At 51.8% G+C, this 21,687-nt stretch overlaps 1 protein-coding gene across 7 annotated transcripts in view; it reads left to right on the top strand.

Annotated features, from left to right (window-relative positions):
• Nucleotides 1-21,687, top strand: part of FAM13A (family with sequence similarity 13 member A) — a 2,868,510-nt gene that overhangs the window by 2,729,880 nt on the left and 116,943 nt on the right. The window lies entirely within an intron of this gene.

Genomic DNA, 21,687 nt, shown 5'->3' with positions numbered 1-21,687 from the left:
CTAGAGGGCACCTTTTTAACCCCACAAATGGCCAAAGATAGGGGCGGAGACACTTCCCTGGATGTATTCCTTTACTTTAGACTACGCCACACCTTACACAAAATATTCCCCTCATTTCCCAAACAACCCCCTACATGGGAGTTATTGCATAACACGATTCAGGCGCAGGGGGAGGGGAGGTTAGTCTCGTTGCTATATAAATCCCTGGTGGCTGATATTGGGAAACCCAACCCTAAAACACAGCTAAAATGGGAAACTGCCATTCAGGAGACGATACCCACGGAGGACTGGTCCTATATCCTATGTCAAACTCAAAAGGTCGCACTAAACACTCGCTATAAACTAATACACTTCAATTTTATACACCAAACATATTATACCCCAGTTAAGAAACACAAGCTTCACCCAGAAACGTCGCCCCAATACGATAGATGTGCGGCGGCCCAGGCGGACTTCCTCCACCTAGCGTGGGACTGTCCTGGAATAAGGCGTTTCTGGAACTCGGTTTTGCAAACAATTGCCGACATCATAGGCGAACAGGTGACCCAACTACCACTGGGGCCCCTACTGGGTCTCACTAAATACCTTCAACCCGCAGCACGTAAATTAGCTTCCCTTCTCCTGGTGCTGGCCCGAAGGAGGATCGCCATATCATTGAGCCGAGGCCCACTACCCAAAATCGAAGACTGTAAAAAAGATATAACATACTGCCAGGACGTGGAAAGCAAATTTATAAGAACCATACCATTGCATGCACGCCCCCCCCACATCTGGGCACCATATATTGCATACCTGCTAAATTGTGATGAATCTTCGGACTCCGATTCAACTAGTACCTGAAAGGAGATTATGGAACTAAGATCCTCAACACTCCACTGAATTTTTAAATGATCAGACTCTGATGAAAGACTGTTCAGGCTTTTTTTCGTTTTGTGGGGGTGGGAGGGGAGGTGGCCTCGAAGGGGAACTCGGGATTGGGTAAAGTGGTGTTATTTCTCTTCCTTCTATCTTCCCTTTATTTCCTCTCATGCCCCCCTCTTTTCCCCTCTTCCCTTTTGCCCTTTCCAATGGTTTCGACAGAGCACCATGTTGGTGCGTTTGTATTCAAAATTCAAAAATAAAGTTTAAAAAAAAAAAAAAAATGATTGTGCATGGCAACAAGCACATGCCTGGGTCTTGCTCCTGGCTCAGTCCTCCTTGGGCCCACCCTATGTGTGCGATCCATATTTATTTCCGTGTCCCCCTCCAGTTCCATCAAGTTTGCGGGCACCTGTTTGGCCATTGTGCTCAGTTCCCTGTCACCCACCGCCTCCGTCATGCCTTTTATGCGAATGTTTGATCTCTTTGACCGATTTTCAAGATCCTCAGTCTGTATCCCAAGGTTCTGTGTGACCCATGATAGCTGTTCCATCTTTCTTGTGTCCTCCACCACCACTTGAGCTCATTTTCTGTGGAGTGCACCCTAACCTCCAGCTTTGCAATGTCTCCCATTACCTCCTGCTGAGCAGTGGCTAGGTCTTCTATCATCCTAGTCATCTGTGTTTGTATGATGTTCGCAGTTTTATCCCCAAAGTCCTGAAAGCATTGGCACACAACTTCCTGATTAACCAGTTGATCCTTCTCGGCCATTACTTGGTCTCCCTTCTCGACTGAAGCCCCCCGGACCCTGGTCTGACTCAGTCGGGGGATCAGAGCCTCTGAAGGATTCCCTCCTAAGCTTTTGTCGCAGACTTTATGGGATTTTGCATGTCCTTGCCCTTATGTTCAGTCATTCCGGCCTTCGAACTTAGGGGCCGGGGGACCCCGCCTTAAGGAACCCGGCTGGTCGTGCCCCTCAAGGGCACAAGAGGCGGCAGTAATTCTCCTCCTAAATCCGTGTCTGGTTTGTTTCTCACCGCTGTCCCCTGCAGGGGAGGGGTGATCACCTCTAACCTTCATTTGTCTGGATGCTGCTCCATTCCTCTTGGCCACGGTCAGGACCTCCACTCCTACACCCCTGTTGTTTTGTCCGGCCAGGGTGAGCTTCCTCCAGGCTCTCCCCTGTGCCACCCAAGCACCCTACTGCCTCGGTGTGAGGGCCCTCTCCAGAAGGATATGGTATTTCCTTTTGGCAGGTCAGGGGTCTCCTCTGCCCCCTCCACTCCCTTTTAGCCTCTGTGAGTGATTTGGTCAGGAGTGTGTTTCAGGGTCCAGCCCCGGCTGTAGGTGGCCCCTAGGTCGCTCACTTATATTCTGTCCCGGGGGGGTGCCTCTTATTGCCTCTTCACCACCTTCTGCAACCCCCTGTGTCTCTCGCGGGCCTTGCCCTTGACCACTCCCCGTACCTGGTCTCGAATCGCCTCCCCCTCCCCTCTCCTGCTCACACACTCCACGTCAGCTCCTTTCCTGGTCTCCTTCTCTCCAACACTGCCTTGACAGCTCCACAGGACGGGGGAGCAGAGGCCACCGCTCTGCTTTCCTTCTACTGCTCCGGCCAGCCTGCTGCGTCCCTCCAGCTCTCCATGTCAGTGAGGCACTGGGCTCCCCTGCCCCCCCGCCCCGCTGCACATTGGGCGCTACCCGGCTACACCGTTGGACAATTGGATAAGCGGGCCTCCTCCGCGGCTTCCCCTTCAGGGTGCGGTCCCGCGCTTCGCTCCTCCGCGACTGCAGGCCTCTCAGCCCTCTTATGCCGCAGTCCTCTCCACTCACCTGCATAGACATCCCTGTTGCGAGATTATGCACTATGCACTACGGACTACGGCTGTTGCTGCCTGCTCTGCTGCTCGTTGCCTCGTATTCCCCGCCTTGGGATGGATTTTATGTGAAATTCTTTATTGCTCTAGGCCCCGGGGCTAGAGCAAGCTCAAGAGTTACGACAACGGCAATCTTGAAGTTCCCCTATATGCTTTTTGACAGCATCGCTGGGTGTGTTTTTCTCCTTCTTGCAGACTTGGTCCTTGAGTCGTTATGTTATGGCTTTCTTTTGTTGAAATTTAAACTCTATTGGCATTTTAAACAAAAACAATGCAAACTTGTTGAATGAGCCCTGCCACATTACCCCAAAATATCCACTTGTTCACCCCCCTCTTTAAGCTCCGATATGTGATGCAGTCCCCAAGCTCAGGTCCATAACTGCCTCTCAGGCAACATTCAAACATTTCCATTAACTCCCCCTAATCCTTTCCCCCACCCTTCGTCCCCTTGCCCTCAGTCTCCCCTACCCCCCTGCACCTCCATACATCCCTCTCCCTCCATGCAGCCTCTATTACCCCTTGAGGGGCTCCCCACTCCAAGACAGCATTCCTGGTTTTGTGGCCCTCTGGCTGAGTTTGTCTTCATTCCCAGATCGGGTTCCGTTTCCCTAGGGTTTCCCCCTTTCATGTCATTCCCGGGACTGTGAGACCAGATATTCTGCTGCCAGATGTCCTCAACCTCATCCATCTTTCACTTCCCCGCTCTTTACCACCCGTGCGTCTCAGCGCTCATACTTTTCAAAGAAAGGTATCCACAGGCTCTCAATATTAGTGCGGGACTCGTCAAGCAGGTGTGTAAGAAACTCCATGTTGTATATAGCTTGCACCTTGGCTACCCAGTCCTTTCCAATTGGCATCGTCGGTTTCTTCCACACCTGAGCAAGACAGCATCTGGCTGCTACCAACATTATCTTAACCATATGCACTACTTCCGCCTTGTCAGCCTCTAACGTCACCCCAAAGAGAAGCAACCATGGGGAGAGTTCAACCCCTTTGATCTATGATAAGACCTCTCGCCAGTATGTTTGCTCCCTACCGCAGCCCCACCACATATGTCCATAGTCCCCATTCATCTTCCCGCATTTCCAACAGCCTGGGCCTTACCCCTGGCACATCTTTGCCTACACCACTGGTGGATAATGCCATCTGTGTAAAATCTTTAGGGCCTGGTGCCGATATTGCAAGGAGGCCGTCGAACTTGCCACTTTCCTGCACCTTAATGCCCATAGAGTATCATCGATCTCTCTTCCCAAATCAGGTCCCCATCTAGCCCTGGCTGGGAGTGGAACCCTGGACTCTGCCAGCAATATCCCTTTATACAGTCTAGCTATGAGGCCCATTGAGCCTGTTCTCGTGAGCAGGAGTTTTTCGAAGTCCGTCAACCCCCTCCGCAGGTTCTCCCCCTAGCGATCTTCCAGTAGAGCTTCCTTCAGCTACAGATAGCGGATAATGGACAGTGTGCCAATCTGCAGGCATTCTGCTAGCCTCTCTATTGTGATGAAGGCCCCCTCTTCCCACATTTGGCCCGCCCTACATGGCCCTGCTTTGTACCATAGTTGGAAGGCTAGTGGCTCTACAATCCTATCTCGCAGTGGTGGTGCCCAAAGGCAGCTCAAGGACGATGGCCATGCGGTCAGCCATCTGTTTTCCCCTCTTTCCCGACAGATTGTCCATAAAACTTCCAGGACGAGATGGCGTAGCACCATCTTCAGAATTTGGGAAGGGGGATCCCATAATCGCTCCCCCACGGAGACGGGTGACAGGACCTCATTATCCAGCGGTACCCATTGTTTTTCCGACACCGGGTCTAGGTGATTCACCAGCACCCGCAGCTGGGCCTCTTTGTAGTAGGTCAGAATATCTGGGAAACCCACCCCTCCCTCCTCCTTTGGAAGGATCAGTGTCTTGTATGCGATCCAGTGTTTGGCCCCTGCCCACAAAAATGTCAGCAGAACCACCGGGACAACCTCATACAGGGATTTCAGGACCACCACCGGGAGCATCTGAAACAGGAACAGGAATTTAGGTAGGACGACCATTTTTAGGCAATTAAGACGAGCCATCCAGTCTACTCCACCGTTCCACGTCATTGCGTACTGTTAACCTTAGCAGTAGGTAGTTCCCTGCATAGAGATCCCCTGCTTACTTATACAGCTGTATTCCCAGATGTCGAAAATGTTCATCTTGCAGCCGGAACGGAAGTTCTCTTGTGTAGTTTCTCACTATTTCTGACACCCCTCCAGCCAGCATTGCCACTGATTTATAGTTGACCTTAAAGCCTGTTAATTTTCCATATTGCTCCAGGCCCTCCATCAGGTGTGGCATTGAGGAACATGGGTCTGTAATGTAGAGCAGGACATCGTCTGTAAAGAGACTCATCTTATGCATATGGCCCCCAACCGTCACTCCCTTGATCCCCTCCACCTTCTGCACTCCTCTGGCCCACGGTTCCATCACCAATGCATAGAGCAGGGGAGGCAGAGGTCATCCCTGTCTGGTGCCTCGATGTAATGGGAATACCTGTGGCATGTTCCCATTAACCACTACCACCCTGGCTGTTGCTTTCGAGTACAGGGCCCCGATACACTGCCGCCATCTCCCCCAGTCCTATTGCTGTCAGGACTTCCCCCATAAAAGCCCAGTTTCCCCGGTGGTCGACGACACAATCATCGACAGCCATCAAACCATTGTTGTCAGCCTCGTCATTGTCGCGACAGCCATCAAACCATTGTCGAGGACATTGTCTACACACCCGTTGACGACAACCATGCCCTCAAAGACCTTGTCGATAGTGTTGACTGCTTTCCCTTTCGACGGTAACATCCACGGAAAGCCAGACAACGTTGATGGCAACATTGATGGTACACAGAAAGTCACCAGCACCATGACTGTCTGCACCGTCAACAGGGGATGAGGGGGAGGGCGATAAAAGGAGCTTAGTGTCTTTGCCCACGGGCACAAAGAAAATATCAAAAATCAGGAAAACTGAAGGAAAATTGGAAAATTTAAAGCACAAACATAAATCTGGAGACAAATATATGCCAGATAGAAAGGAACAAGAGCCAATAGAGGACTCTACACTTGTACAACAAGGCCCAATAGTTCTCCAGCATGGGGTCTGGCATGGATTCACATGCTCATGAATATTCCCCGTCGTCAGGCTGGGAATCCTCGGTAAAGAAAAAACCAGTATCAGTTTCGTTTCTGATCTGCTTTTCGTAGTAATATCCAATCACTGGTCTCTGCGTCATACTGACCACAGCCAATGACTGCCCTCTACCTAAGCACCGCCTCTGGCAGCCATCTTCAGATTTTTACCGCACGTTCATGTGTTGGGATCCTCGTGCTATTGCTCTCGAGCGTTAGTGCTAATTTTTCACGTTTTTTTCTCAAAACTTCGTTTTTTCCGGTCAAAAGAGCCTCAAGCTCCACCGACTCCCCATCCGATCAACGGGGACCCGTGTCGGATTCGTCTGCGCCCCTCAAGGGTGAAGATTTCGTCGAGCTACGTTTTGGAGGACTCCAGAAGCTTCTCAGGCCCGGACATGGCCCAGGAGAAGGGAAGCTCGACGCCCGGAAAGCTGTTCAGGGTCTGCCCTGGATGCCAGCTGCAGAACGTCTTTAAGGAGGACGAACACTCCTTTTGTCTCTACTGCTTACATGAGGACAAGACGCAAGTGGAGAAGGACTGTGCGTTTTGCGGCAATATGTCAGAGCGGACCATGAAGGACCGCCACCAACGCCTCGCCAACTGGCTGTAAGGGAAGAGCCCGTCAGGCGAGAAGAAGAGGAAGAAATCCGAGCGGTCTTCTAAGACCTTTGAGGACGCCCCAGCGACGGGGGTCCAACACAAGGCCAAGCACCGCGAGTCCGCTGGCACCGGGAGCGCCGAACGGTCGGGCTCTACGGGCGCCAGGCAGGGCGCACCCTCCCCGGCACCTTCAGCCACGAGCCAACGCTCTGGGTCAGGTAAGAGGAAGGGCGAGCACCCGGCGAAGCTCCTGGAGAAGCCCCGGTCGAGCTCGAAGGCCCCATCGGAGGTGGAGCGAGGCAGTGTCCCCCCCCTCAAGGATAAGGCGGTGAGCGCACCTAAGGTGGTGAAGGCCTTAATCCATCCGGCCAAGCCCTCTATCGATACTGTCGCGGCGGCCCTGGCTCAGCCTGTGCAGGCTACACCAGTGGTGGCGACCTCGGGGCTCAGAGTCTCCCTGCCACCTCGGAGGGAGTCCTCTTTTGTGCCCATCGATAGGACCGCCGTGAAATCCCCGGCGGGGAATAAAAAGGGGGGGCAGGGCGTCGTCGTAGATTCGGCTTCAAGAGCTGATCGAGGTCTTAAGCCACGGCCTTGGCGTGGAAGAAGACCGGCCCGTCGGGATGGAGCCCGACGCAGGTGACGACAGCGTCGAGGGTGCCGACGGGGCCCCTGATCGCCCGTCGGATTCCCCTCTGCCAGCGCCGCAAGTCAACTCTGCGGCCATTTTGTTGGCTATACAGTCCTTATGCTCAGAGATAAGGACGAGACTACCGTTGCCGACGGAGGAGCCTCTCCCGTCGGGGGATCCTGAACCGGGACCTTCGGGTGTTCCCCCTCCCAAGAAAAGAAGGATTCACCCTCCACCTCCTTTTCAGCCGTCGCGATCCGTCCAGCCCTCCTCCCCGTCCACCCGAGGGGATGATACGGGGACTGACACGGCAGCGACGGGTACGGACGACGAGGTATACGACGAGGATCTCCCGTCGTCACCTCACAACAGGGCCTCTCCGCCCGACGAGATTGGATCGTTCCACTCCATGATCGCCAGGGCATCTGAGCTTTTCCAACTCTGCCCTGAGGAGAAGAAAAAGGAAGGATTCCTTTATCAACGGCGCGAGGCGGTCCTCGCGGTGCCTCTACTGGACGACATTTGGGATGAGGGCCTCGCCCTCCTCAAGAACCCTTCCACGACGCCAGCTAGAAGAGACCGGTACGAAAAGAAGTACCGGGTCCCGGACGCGGCCCCCCTGTGCCTCCGGGCGCAGCCTACCCCGGACTCCGTCGTCTCCGCGGGGGCCAGGAAGAAAGCGGGGGGGGTGCGGCCTCCACTTCGACTTCCCCACCGGACGGCGAGGGAAAGAAATTGGACGCTATGGGACGCAGGGTCATCTCGTCTGCAGCGACGACGATTAAAGCGGCCAACGCCTTGGCTATCGTGGCCCGCTACGACAGGGAGCTATGGTACAAACTGGCTCCCCTGCTGGACTTCCTACCAGACGACAAGAGGGCGGACGCCCTGGAGATCCCACAGGAAGGTGAGGTGGCGTTGGACCACGCCATCACTATTGCGACGGACATCGCCGACACTGGGTTTCGCCAGTTGGGCAACGGCGTGTGCCTTAGGCGGCGTGGATGGCTCAAGGCTACGGACTTCCGTCAAGACGTACGGACCAGAGTCTTGGACATGCCGTTCGATGGGAACAACCTGTTTGGGAAAACAATGGACGATTCCCTTCAGGCCATTAAAGCGGACACTGAGACGGCCCGGGCCCTTGGTGTTCTACAGCAACGACGGACGCCCTTTCGGAGCAGCGGAGGCAAGGGCGCCTCCAAAGGTTCCGGCGGCGGTTTCTCTACCTACCGTCAAGCGGCCCGCTCGTCGTCTCAAGAGGCCTACAGAGGACGAGGCAAGTCTGGAGGACCCCGCCGTCGTCGCCAAGGAGGTCAAGGCGGCAAAGCCTCGTCGAAACAGGATTGAACCGGCCGTGGGGTCGGGCCCCCACCGAAGTACCCCGGTGGGAGGCCGGCTGGCGAGCTTCGTCAGCGTGTGGGAGTCCATCTCCACCGACCGTTAGGTGCTGGACGCCTTGGCCCGGGGCCACGCGCTCGAGTTTCAAAGAAGGTGCCCGCGCGTCCCCCACGTGGCCAGGAGAGAGCTTCACGTCCCTCAGCTTCTCCTGGAGGTAAAGGCGTTGCTCAGGAAGGGCGCCATCGAACTCATCCCAAAGAGGCTTCGGGGCTCCGGAGTTTATTCGAGATACTTCCTCGTGAAGAAGAAGACGGGAGGATGGCGCCCCATCCTAGACCTGCGACGTCTGAACAAGTTCATCAAGGCACAGAAGTTCCGGATGGTCACCCTCCAGCACGTCCTGGGTCAGCTGGAGGAAGGAGACTTCCTGTCGTTGTTGGATTTGGAGGATGCCTACTTCCATATTCCCATCCTAAAGGGGCACCGAAAATTCCTCAGGTTTGTGGTCCAAGGGCGTCACTACCAGTTCAAAGCCCTCCCCTTCGGACTACGGTCAGCACCCAGGGTATTTACCAAGTGCCTTGCACCGGTGGCGGCGCAGCTGCGCCGCGAGGGGATCCACGTCTACCCCTACCTGGACGACTGGCTCATCCGAGCCAAGACGAGGGAGCTCGCCGTGGAGCACACGGCAAGGACCGTCCAACTTCTCACGGACCTGGGATTCTCCGTGAACTACGCCAAGTCCCACCTGGTACCCGCGCAAAACGCACTGTTTCTGGGAGCGAAGCTCGACACAGTGTCCCTTCTGGCCTCCCCGTCGGAGGAAAGGACCAGGTCCATCCTAGGCAAGGTACAGCGGATGTTGGTTTCCGACGCGGCCAAGGTGAGGTCCATCAAGTCCCTCCTCGGAATGATGTCCTCTTGCATCTACCTCATTCCCATGTGCAGGCTCCGGATGCGCCCTTTGCAGGAGTTCCTGGACGCGCGCTGGATCCAAACGATGGGCGGCTTCGAGGAGAGGATCACACTCGACGAGAGTTTCCGCCGAGCGGTCCGGTGGTGGGGCACCCGCGCGCATCTGACGGCGGGCATGGACTTCCAGACCCCAGACCACCAGGAGACAGTGACCACGGATGCCTCCCTGGAAGGGTGGGGAGCGCACACCGAGAATCTGCACGCGAGAGGCCTCTGGCTCCCGACGGAGAAGTCCCTCCATATCAACGTCCTGGAGCTCCGTGCAGTGTTCTGGGCCCTCAGGTCCTTCCTTCCGTCCCTCAAGGGCAAGGTGGTGAGGATCTTCACCGACAACACCACCACCATGTTTTACATCAGGAAACAGGGTGGAACCAGGTCCCCAGCACTGTCCAAGGAGGCGCAGGACCTGTGGCATTGGGCAGTCGCCCAAAGGATGTTTCTGGTGCCGTTTCATCTGGCAGGGATAAAAAAACACCATCGCCGACTCACTCAGCAGGGAGCTGCGCTCGTGCCACGAGTGGGAACTACGGCAGGATCTAGTGGATCGCCTCTTCCGACGGTGGGGCACACCCCAGATCGACCTGTTCGCGACGGCGACAAACTCCAAGTGCCGGAGGTTCGCCAGCAGGTTTCCCCAGGCGAGGAGCATGGGCGATGCTTTCTCGTTCCCCTGGGAGGGCCTGTTCCTCTATGCGTTCCCTCCTTTGCCACTGCTAATCCGGCTCGTCAACCAGTTCAAGAGGTCACGGTGCAGGATGATCCTCGTCGCACCTGCGTGGCCGAGGCAGATATGGTTCCCGGACCTTCTGGACTTGTCAGCGTCCCCGCCAATCAAGCTGCCGGTGGACGCGGATCTGCTCTCCAGGGAAGGAGGCACCATCCTCCACCACGACCCGAAGTCGCTGAACTTGCAGGCCTGGCTCCTGCAGCGCTAGAGTTTGGAGGATACGACATACCGGCCGACTGCAGAGAGGTTCTTGCAAAGGCCAGGGCGTCCTCGACTCTTAAATGCTACGGACACAAATGGAAGAGGTTCTCTGTCTGGTGCCACGCACAGAAGATTAACCCTCTACGGATTACGGCTCCCCAGGTACTGCCGTACCTGCTGACGCTGGCCAAAGCTGGACTGGCACACGCGTCCATCAAGATTCATCTTGCTGCGATCTCCCGATACACCAGAACCACGGGCCGGACGTCCCTGTGGTCTCATCGTCTGGTGAAAGAGTTCATGAAGGGACTGTTCAGATCGTTCCCGCCGGTGAAGGCACCGGCCCCGGCGTGGGAGCTCAACGTGGTGCTGACCAAGCTCATGGGACCTCCGTTCGAGCCTCTGCACTCGGCCCCGTTGAAGTTTCTGTCGTGGAAAACAGCGTTTCTTGTGGCCATCACCTCCGCACGACGGGTGGGAGAGCTCCAGGCCCTTTCCTGCAAGGCCCCGTACTTGACTTTTCACAACACGAGGGTAGTGCTCAGGACGCACCCCTCCTTCATGCCCAAGGTACCGTCGGACTTTCATCTCAACGAACCCTTGGTGTTGCCTGTGTTCTTCCCGTCTCCTTCGTCGCCGGCTGAGAGGACTTTGCACTCGCTGGATGTGGCTAGAGCGCTGAAGTTCTACGTGGACCGCACGAAGTGTTTTCGGAAGACGTCACAACTCTTTGTGAACTTTGGACCTGTCAATCAGGGGAAGGCTCTCTTGAAGGCTTCCATTTCCAGATCGCTCTCCGGCTGTATCATGTACTGTCATCGGTTGGCAAACCGACCGCTGCCTGGCCGTCCGAGAGCCCATTCCACCAGAGCGATCGCAGCTACCACGGCGTTCCTTTCTGGTATGCCCCTGCTGGACATATGCAGGGCTGCTACGTGGAGGTCGACGCACACCTTCACGAAATTCTACTGCGTCGATCGGGATTCCAGTGAGGAGTCCAGGGTCGGCCAAGCAGTGCTGCGCAACCTGTTCGCCTGAGGTGAGCCTGGTGAGGAGGTAAGATGCTTAATGTTGAGTTTGATATAATGCTTAATGTTGAGCCTTTGCCACCTCCCGTGGTTGTGCATGTGTGTACTGCTATGTATTCGTTATTCATGAGCATGTGAATCCATGCCAGACCCCATGCTGGAGAAGGAACAAGTTACTTACCTGTAACTGTTGTTCTCCAGCATGGGTCTGGCATGGATTCACATGCGAACCCTCCCGCCTACCCCTCTGCGGCTCTTCACTTGGTCATACTGCCACTTCACGTGCTTCCAAATCTGAAGATGGCTGCCAGAGGCGGTGCTTAGGTAGAGGGCAGTCATTGGCTGTGGTCAGTATGACGCAGAGACCAGTGATTGGATATTACTACGAAAGACAGATCAGAAACGAAACTGATACTGGTTTTTTCTTTACCGAGGATTCCCAGCCTGACGACGGGGAATATTCATGAGCATGTGAATCCATGCCAGACCCATGCTGGAGAACAACAGTTACAGGTAAGTAACTTGTTCCTTATTAAGCTAACTCTCAGGCCCCTACACTCGCCCAATGTCATGGAAGACCAGGCCATAATAGCAGGACGTGGGGATCCATCACCACCTCATTCACCCAAGGTAGACGCTGATCAACCTATAGCGTCCAAAGGTCCATGTCAGAAAACGCTTCAGGTCTCGTGGTACCCCCCCAGTTACTCTGTCCCCCCGTAGACAGAAGCGTCTTTTACGATCGAATGACGGACAGGGGGCGGAGTCGGGTTCTCCACGTGTGGCTCGGTGCAGTCGTGTTCGTCGGAAACTGCGGTTCCGACGCTTTGCGTGGAAGATGCCTTGGAGGTTACGTCAGTGGGTGCGTAGTCTTCCACCTGATAGCGCACGCACTGGGTCATGTGATCGTCTTGTTGCCGGTAGTTTGGGTACTTAACTATCCGGCGCCAGTTACTCGCTGCTTCTGATCGTTTCTTGGCAGTGGCTTTTCTCTTGCTTGGATTTTGCTGTTTGTTTTTGACCTTGGATTACGTCTTTTGGATACGCTCTCGGATTGCCCTTATTTGTCTCGGATTATTGACCTCGGATTGTTCTTGGATATTCTTGCCTAGTGATTTTGATTAAGTAGAGTTTGGACCTGGGAGGTTGGGAGACCTCCTGCCTTTTTTCCCTATTGTTCCTTCTTTTTCCCCTTCCTCTGCTTTCCTGTCCTCCCTTCCTGGGTAGTCTTAGGCCTCATAGGCGTCCTCGTGCCGGCGGGAATAGGCTTGGTGCTGGACTAGAGACTTCCTGAGCACCCCATAGGCGTCCTTGTGCCGGCGGGAATAGGCTGGGTGATGGATTAAAGACTGCCTCTAATCCTTCGTGCCGTCTGGACCAGCGGAGGATTAACTACACACGTATGCAACGGGAAGACTGGAAGGGGATACATCGGAAACGACAACCTCTAGAGAACCAGGGTAAGATACCTTACCTTCCTTACCATTCTCTGTTTCTCGCTATCTGGTACTGATTGCTTGTTTTCTTCCTTATGGTCTCCAGAATCCAACAGTCTAGAGGATGTCTCATGTGAAATGCTTCTGGGTCAAGCCTGTCTCATGCAAGTTGTTGGAAGGTAAATTACCTGTTGGGGTTTAGCAATATTTGTCCTTATCAGAGAGAGGGTATATGTGGTTGTTAATCAGTTATCGTCTTCTGCAGTTGTTGGAAGGTTACTGGATGTCTCTTCTGTCGTGAAGCCTGAGGTCCGCACAACTCTCCCGATACCAACGACTCTACATCATCATCTTCCGATCAATTAGTCTCTCAGTCTGTCCTTTTGTACCCCTGAGAGACACATTGATAGGAAGAAATATTCTCTTCACAACGGGTCAACAAGGAGCCGTGCTTAAGGATATCTGACAGAATCAGAAGCCCTTATCATGGATGTTGCTAATGACCCGTTGGCCGTTATGGTGCAATTAGTGGCCGACCTACGTGCCGATATGTCGGCAGCTCAGGCTGATACCCATCGGCGCATTGATGAAATGCAGGCTGGTATCAGGGAAGTGGTTACAGGATCACCGTCGTTGGCCTCCGCTTCTGCTCCAGGTCAGGCAGGGTCTTCAGCCAGACCAGATTCTACGCATGTTTATATGGCCGCTCAGTTCCCGCTTGCTCCCCCGGAAAGGTTTACTGGAGATCCTAAATCTTTTCGGACCTTTATTAACCAATGTAGGTTACATTTTTTGTGTCGGCCTACCTCGTTTCCTGATGCAACTACAAAAGCGGCCTTTGTGTTATCGAATCTGGGCGGTATGGCCGCTGTTTGGGCGAACCCTTTGTTGGAGCAGGGCAGTCCATTATTGTTTGATTGTGATGCATTGATTAGTGCTATGACAAGGGTATTTGATACTCGTTATAAAACTCAGGCCACTGATTTGGAATTGTTAAATCTCCGTCAGGGGGATGCTTCTTTATTGTCTTACTTGGCTAAATTTAACCAGTTGGTTGCTGAAACCGGTTGGCCGGAAGATAAGAAGGCAGCCTTATTCTATAAAGGTTTGTCTGACTCATTGAAGGATACCGTAGCCACGGTTCCGGTGGTTCCTACGTCCTTTCCCGATTTCTTGGATTTAGTACTCCAGATTGATGCCCGACGGGCTGAAAGAAAAGGGGAGAGGAGAGTAAACCCGGTTAATCCTGCCGTTTCTTCAGTTCCTGTTTCTGGTGTAGATGAGCCTATGCAGATCGGGGCAGTTAGGGGCCCGTTATCTGCTGAGGAAAGAGAAAATCGCAGACGGAACAATTTGTGCTTTTATTGCGGTTCCGCTAATCATCTACTTAGTTCTTGTCCAAAAAGACCCCGCAAGTCGGGAAACGCCAAAGCCCGGCAGTAGAAGGAACCCCTACTCCGAGCTCTCCCATGCAGGGTTCCTTGTTGTCTATGCCCTTTTATGTAGACATTTCTCTCAGTTATGATCAGGTCGCGCCCTGGAGTGCTGAAGCGGTCCTAGACTCAGGGGCTACTGGTAACTACATTGATGCCCAATATGTTCAGAAGTGGGGTATTCCCCTCTTGCCAAAGGATGTTCCAGAGGTGGTGAATGCCGTTGATGGTTCTACCCTTCTGTCTGGGCTTGTTACAGAGCATACTATACCTTTGCAGTTAACTATTGGGATTGAGCATACAGAAACCATCACGTTTGACGTCATTATGGCACCCCAATACAAACTGATTCTGGGTTTACCGTGGCTTAAGCTCCACAATCCGGTCATTAACTGGGGAACCGGGGCTATTACCTTCAACTCTCAGCAATGTCTTCAGTCATGCAATCCAGCGGGGTCTATGTCTGCAGCTCCTAGTCGGGCTTTGTTGGATTCTGTGGTCACTATTGGAGCAGTTGCTAGCATCGTATTGCCTGTCGAGTATACAAGTTATACGGATGTTTTTGATAAAGGGAAAGCTGAAAATCTGCCACCGCATCGGCCATACGATTGTCCAATCGATCTTATACCAAATGCCAAGGTACCATCAGGACGCATTTATTCCCTTACCCAAAAAGAAGACGTCGTCCTTAAAGAATATCTGGATAAAGCCTTAGAGTTGGGTTTTATTCGACCATCCCATTCTCCATTTGCTTCTCCATTATTCTTTGTACCCAAGAAGGAGGGTGAATTAAGACCCTGTATTGACTACCGAGAGCTAAATGCAGGTACTATCAGAAATCAGTACCCGATTCCCTTAATCTCGGTCTTACTAGATCAGTTAGGGTCTTCAGAATTCTTTACTAAATTGGACCTTAGGGGAGCCTACAACTTAGTCAGGATACGGCGTGGGGACGAATGGAAAACCGCCTTCAAGACCAGATATGGTTTGTTCGAGTATTTGGTAATGCCGTTCGGGCTATGTAATGCTCCGGCTACTTTTCAGAATTTCATCAATGATGTTCTCCGAGACATGATCGACAGGTTTGTTATCGTTTACCTGGATGACATACTCGTCTACTCCCCATCTATGGAATACCATGTGCGCCATGTTTCGGAAGTTTTACAACGCTTGCGTGATCATCATCTCTTTGTCAAGTTGGAAAAATGTGTGTTCCATACAACTCATGTCGAGTTCTTGGGATACGACATCACTAATAAGGGAGTGCAGATGAGTAGCAGTAAGGTGAAAGCCGTTTTGAACTGGCCGATACCTACTACCAGGAAGGAGTTGCAGTCGTTTTTGGGGTTTTCCAACTTCTATCGGCGGTTCATTAGACAGTTCTCCACTATTTCTGCACCTCTCACCGAATTGACCAGCAGCAAGAAACCATATTTGTGGAATGATAGCGCTCAAACTGCGTTTGATTTCTTAAAGGCTGCGTTCACTACTGCTCCTGTCTTGTTGCATCCTAATGCCGAATATCCTTTCTTTGTCGAAGCAGATGCCTCTGATGTTGCGGTAGGAGCTATTTTGTCTCAGTCTTGTGCTGATACTGGGGAGTTACATCCAGTCGCTTATCATTCACGTAAGTTAACGCCCTATGAGCGGAATTATACTGTTACTGAACGAGAATTATTGGCTATTAGGGACGCATTTACGGTCTGGCGACACCATCTACTTGGTACTAAAGTACCAGTCCAGGTATATACTGACCACAGAAACTTGTTGGCCTTACAGTCCTTGACTTGCACTACTGCGAGACATGCCCGCTGGCATGAGTTCTTTTCTATGTACAACTTTACGTTGACTTATCGGCCAGGTGTTCTACATTCCAAAGCTGACGCTCTGTCCAGAAGTTTTGGGGATTGTGTTTCACGTCCACAGGAGGGGTCGTTGTTGTTACCAACACAGGTGGTTTGTAGTTGTGTTTTACAGCCTCCTTTGAAGTCGACGCTCAAAACCTGGGTTGATAAAGGTCCTGCGGAATTGGCAGATTACAACATGGATGTTGTGCATGGTTTACCGTATGTCCAAGGTCGTGTTTTTATGCCTGATCAGGAGACCCGGTGTGCAGCTATTGCCTTGTGTCATGATGCTGCTATTGCCGCTCATCCGGGTTCACAGAAAACTCTCGAACTACTCCAACGTTGGTGCTGGTGGCCTTCTATGCGAAGGGATGTCTCGCAATATATATCGACTTGCGCCATTTGTGCCCAATGTAAATCCCATTCTGGGAAACCTATGGGGTTGCTTCAGCCATTGCCAGTACCGGCGAGACCATGGGCTATGATTACGATGGATTTTGTAGTGGAGTTACCTTTGGTCGATGGTTTTGATACCGTATGGGTGGTGGTGGACAGTTTTACGAAAATGTCTTTATTCATCCCTTGCCAAGGTCTGCCTTCCGCTTCCAAGCTGGCTGAATTGTTCTTACGACACGTCTTTCGGGTCTTTGGGTTGCCGGAAATTGTGGTTTCTGACAGGGGGTCCCAGTTTACGTCACGTTTTTGGAGGCATCTTATGTCCGCGTTGGGTGTTGATGAACGTTGCTCCACAGCGTTCCATCCGCAGACGGATGGTCAAACTGAGCGGGTTAACGCGACGATGGAGCAGTACCTCAGGTGTCTCATCCTTCAGTATCAAGAATCCTGGTTAGCCGTTCTTCCGTTAGCGGAATTTGCATATAATAATTCCAGCCATTCGTCTACGGGAACATCTCCGTTTTTTGCCCTATATGGGCAACATCCACGCACTCTCCCCCTTGATTGGCAACTTCCTGAAGATTGCCCGGCAGTGCAATCTTGCATTAAAGATCTGTCTTTAGTCCATGCCAGGGTTTCGGAACATCTAGTACAAGCCCAAGAGCAGGCCAAAAAATATGCTGATCGGAATCGCCGTCCTTCACCTGTTTACGTTCCAGGTTCGCGGGTATGGCTTTCCACCAAGAATTTACGTATTCCAGGGCGTCGGTGTCTAATACCACGTTTTGTCGGTCCTTATGTTGTCAAGGATGTCTTGAGTCCATTGGTTGTCAGGTTAGATTTACCGTGTTCTTGGAAGATACATCCTGTTTTTCATGTATCCATGATTAAACCTTGTGTCGATTGTACCAGGATAGTTGCTCCTCCGTCCCCAGTCTTGGTTCAAGGGGTGGAAGAATATGAAGTCAATGCTATTCTTGATTCTAGAATTTCTCGTGGTACCAGATATTTTCTGGTGGACTGGAAAGGATACGGTCCGGAAGATCGGACATGGGAACCAGAGAGAAATGTGCATGCTCCGTTATTGGTCTCCCAGTTTCTGGCCTCTCGGGGGCATGGGGTTTCTTTGGGGGAGGATACTGTCAGAAAACGCTTCAGGTCTCGTGGTACCCCCCCAGTTACTCTGTCCCCCCGTAGACAGAAGCGTCTTTTACGATCGAATGACGGACAGGGGGCGGAGTCGGGTTCTCCACGTGTGGCTCGGTGCAGTCGTGTTCGTCGGAAACTGCGGTTCCGACGCTTTGCGTGGAAGATGCCTTGGAGGTTACGTCAGTGGGTGCGTAGTCTTCCACCTGATAGCGCACGCACTGGGTCATGTGATCGTCTTGTTGCCGGTAGTTTGGGTACTTAACTATCCGGCGCCAGTTACTCGCTGCTTCTGATCGTTTCTTGGCAGTGGCTTTTCTCTTGCTTGGATTTTGCTGTTTGTTTTTGACCTTGGATTACGTCTTTTGGATACGCTCTCGGATTGCCCTTATTTGTCTCGGATTATTGACCTCGGATTGTTCTTGGATATTCTTGCCTAGTGATTTTGATTAAGTAGAGTTTGGACCTGGGAGGTTGGGAGACCTCCTGCCTTTTTTCCCTATTGTTCCTTCTTTTTCCCCTTCCTCTGCTTTCCTGTCCTCCCTTCCTGGGTAGTCTTAGGCCTCATAGGCGTCCTCGTGCCGGCGGGAATAGGCTTGGTGCTGGACTAGAGACTTCCTGAGCACCCCATAGGCGTCCTTGTGCCGGCGGGAATAGGCTGGGTGATGGATTAAAGACTGCCTCTAATCCTTCGTGCCGTCTGGACCAGCGGAGGATTAACTACACACGTATGCAACGGGAAGACTGGAAGGGGATACATCGGAAACGACAACCTCTAGAGAACCAGGGTAAGATACCTTACCTTCCTTACCATTCTCTGTTTCTCGCTATCTGGTACTGATTGCTTGTTTTCTTCCTTATGGTCTCCAGAATCCAACAGTCTAGAGGATGTCTCATGTGAAATGCTTCTGGGTCAAGCCTGTCTCATGCAAGTTGTTGGAAGGTAAATTACCTGTTGGGGTTTAGCAATATTTGTCCTTATCAGAGAGAGGGTATATGTGGTTGTTAATCAGTTATCGTCTTCTGCAGTTGTTGGAAGGTTACTGGATGTCTCTTCTGTCGTGAAGCCTGAGGTCCGCACAACTCTCCCGATACCAACGACTCTACATCATCATCTTCCGATCAATTAGTCTCTCAGTCTGTCCTTTTGTACCCCTGAGAGACACATTGATAGGAAGAAATATTCTCTTCACAACGGGTCAACAAGGAGCCGTGCTTAAGGATATCTGACAGTCCAGCCCCATCTCTGGTCTTGTCAATTCTACCAGACCAGATACTGGAGCACCATACTGATTCAGAATTTGAACAGCGATACTCGCCCCAGTCCTCCGAGGAAGACCAATATTCGCCGCGGGAAGCGCCTGTGGAACCAATTTTAAAAGAGTTACTGGAGCCTGTGTTGCTGGCGCCAGCTGAACCTCCCCAACGAACATAACCTTTACTCAACCCACAGTCCCTGTTATCATTACAGGTCTCTCCAACCTCTTCTTCAACAACTGAATACTAGGCTACTAGCAGAACCACTCCAAGGAACCAGGTGGACGAACCGAGAGGCAATACAATCTCGCCGCAAGAGAACCACCTATCAAGCCTTTGAGGCACACAAGACTGAACAGGACCAGCAGCCCCACTAGAACACGAGGGGCCTCTCCAAGGCCGCAACATTCCCCATACAGTCAGGAAGAGGAACTCCAGTCCTCTGCCATAGACATGAGGGAGGTAATAGGAGACACTGATACCTCTACCTCAAAATCACTGCAGCCAGATAACTGGAAGGACACGGACATGGATCTAAACCAAGACTCAGAAGAACCGTTGTGTCAGTCACCACCTGACAACATAACAGCATTTCACAATATGGTCCAAAAGGCATGTGAGGAATTTGGCCTAATTATATCTGAGCAGAAAAAGGATTGATTCCTTTTTGATTTAATGCACAAGCGCAGAAAGGCAGTAATGTTCACTCTTGTTCTAGACCATGTTTGGGAAGAAGGACTGTTACTCATGAGAAAACCCTTCTCAGAGCCAGCATTAAAAGGCTGCTTGGAGAAGAGATTTAAGTTGCCGAAGGCATCCCCGAAATACCTTACATTCCTTCCAACCCCTGACTCACTAGTCAGCAGCAGCATGCAGAAAATCAAAACGCTGAAGGTCAATAATGTGCATTACCACCTGACGACAGCAGGAAACAAAGACGCATTTGGCAAGAAAATTCTGGCCACATGAGCCACAACAGTAAAAGCAGCAAATTCACTGGCAATAATCAGCGAGATGTGGAACTGGATGGCACCGCTATTATAGAACTTGCCAGAAGATAAAAGAAAACAGACCTTGGACGTCCTGCGAGAAGGGGAAGACGCCTCCAATCATGCGATCAACATCGCAGTCAACATAGCGGATACAGGTTTTAAACAAATCGTAGTACGACGCCGTTACTGGAGACAGGCATGGTTCAAATGCACAGCAGATGTTCAAAGGTACTAGACATGCCTTTCGAGGGAGACCAACTGTTTGGTCCCAAAATTGACGATGCCCTTAAAGCGATAACAACAGACACAGATACAGCGAGATTGCTTACCACCCTGATGGTGAGACGCACTTTTCGCTCCTACTGAGGAGTCTTGTGTTGCTCCACAGTGACTAATAGAGGCGTAAAGGTATACCAGAGGGGAGCTTCCTATTCACAGACGTAGTACCAGAGGTATCGCTGGGCGTACCCATTCAAACTACAAGCAAGCTCCAAGCAGGTGACAGACAACATCTGCCTCTAGGGTCATGCAGCAAAAACAAGACCGACTTCCATCGACCACAGACACCCACGGTCGAGCTGTAGCAAGTGGGGGAGGGGTGGGGGGCGAACTTGCAGTACTATCTACAGCAGTGGCAACCGTTAAACACAGACAAATGGGTGTTTAGCATCATACAAAAAATAAACATCATATAATTCCAAGCAACCCCCCACCCCCTCCGACACCCCCAATATATCAACACCGACCACACTTAAATATCTTAACAAGCGAAGTGGAGAAACTGCTCATAAAAAAATACAATCGAAAAAGTCCCAAAACATCAGTCCGGCAAGGGCTGCTACTCCAGATGAACGTCTCAACTATTTTTTTTTAAACCATTTTTATTAATTTTTATAACAGCATACATAAGACAAACCTAGCAGTGCATGTTATACGTTATTAAACATTTCATGTCTCATTAAACTATAACCGCTACCTACACTTTACCCTCCCCCTTAACTTGAGCTTACTCCATTCCGCCTTCCGCTATTATATCTTCTTGGGATGTTCCCTCTTCTGTCTTCTGGGAGGTATCGTCCTTGCTTAAACATACTTGGGTGGACCCAACCACCGTAGCCACCAAATGCCTCCAGGCCATTAGTGTATCTGCCTCTTCCTCCCCCCCCCCTCTACTGACTGCTTCGGTCCATACCGCCATTTCGGTTTCAGCCCACTTCTTGAGGTCATTCCACCACACCTCTAACTTTGGCCTATTACATGCTTTCCAGCTCATAGCAACCCTACGCTTAGCCAATATATAAGCCAGGTCTTTAAGTTTGCCCACATGCTTTAGATTTGTGCATTCGGCCCTCCCTAAAAAAGGTCGACATATTTCAAAGCAGGGTATTGCCAGATGGATTTCCACCGCAATTTCGTTGATGCACACTCATGCCAATCAACCACTACAAGGACCCGTCCGTGCTCATTCCATTAGAGCACTGGGGTCTTCGGCAGCACTATGAGCAGGGGTTCCCCTGCCCTGTCTACCAAATGCCACGCAGAAACCTGGGCAGTCCTGCACACCTTTGTCAAGCATTACTGCATGGAGGAACAAGGAGAAGCTGAAGCAAAGGTCGGAAGAGCTGTCCTACGCTTCTCCCGTTACACCTCCTATTACAAAATGTTAACTGCTGTGGCAATCTATTCAAACCATGTGAATCCATGAAGTGTTATGTTATTTTATTTATAAGGCGCCAAAACCCGAGGGCATCCATGCGCCATGAAGGAGGAGGATAGAGCCCTATCTAATAC

The sequence above is a fragment of the Ambystoma mexicanum genome, chromosome 6q, assembly GCF_040938575.1.
Source record: "Ambystoma mexicanum isolate Mex_15411 chromosome 6q, UKY_AmexF1_1, whole genome shotgun sequence".
In the NCBI taxonomy this organism is placed as follows: domain Eukaryota; kingdom Metazoa; phylum Chordata; class Amphibia; order Caudata; family Ambystomatidae; genus Ambystoma; species Ambystoma mexicanum.
This window is presented reverse-complemented; position numbering and strand designations above follow the sequence as displayed.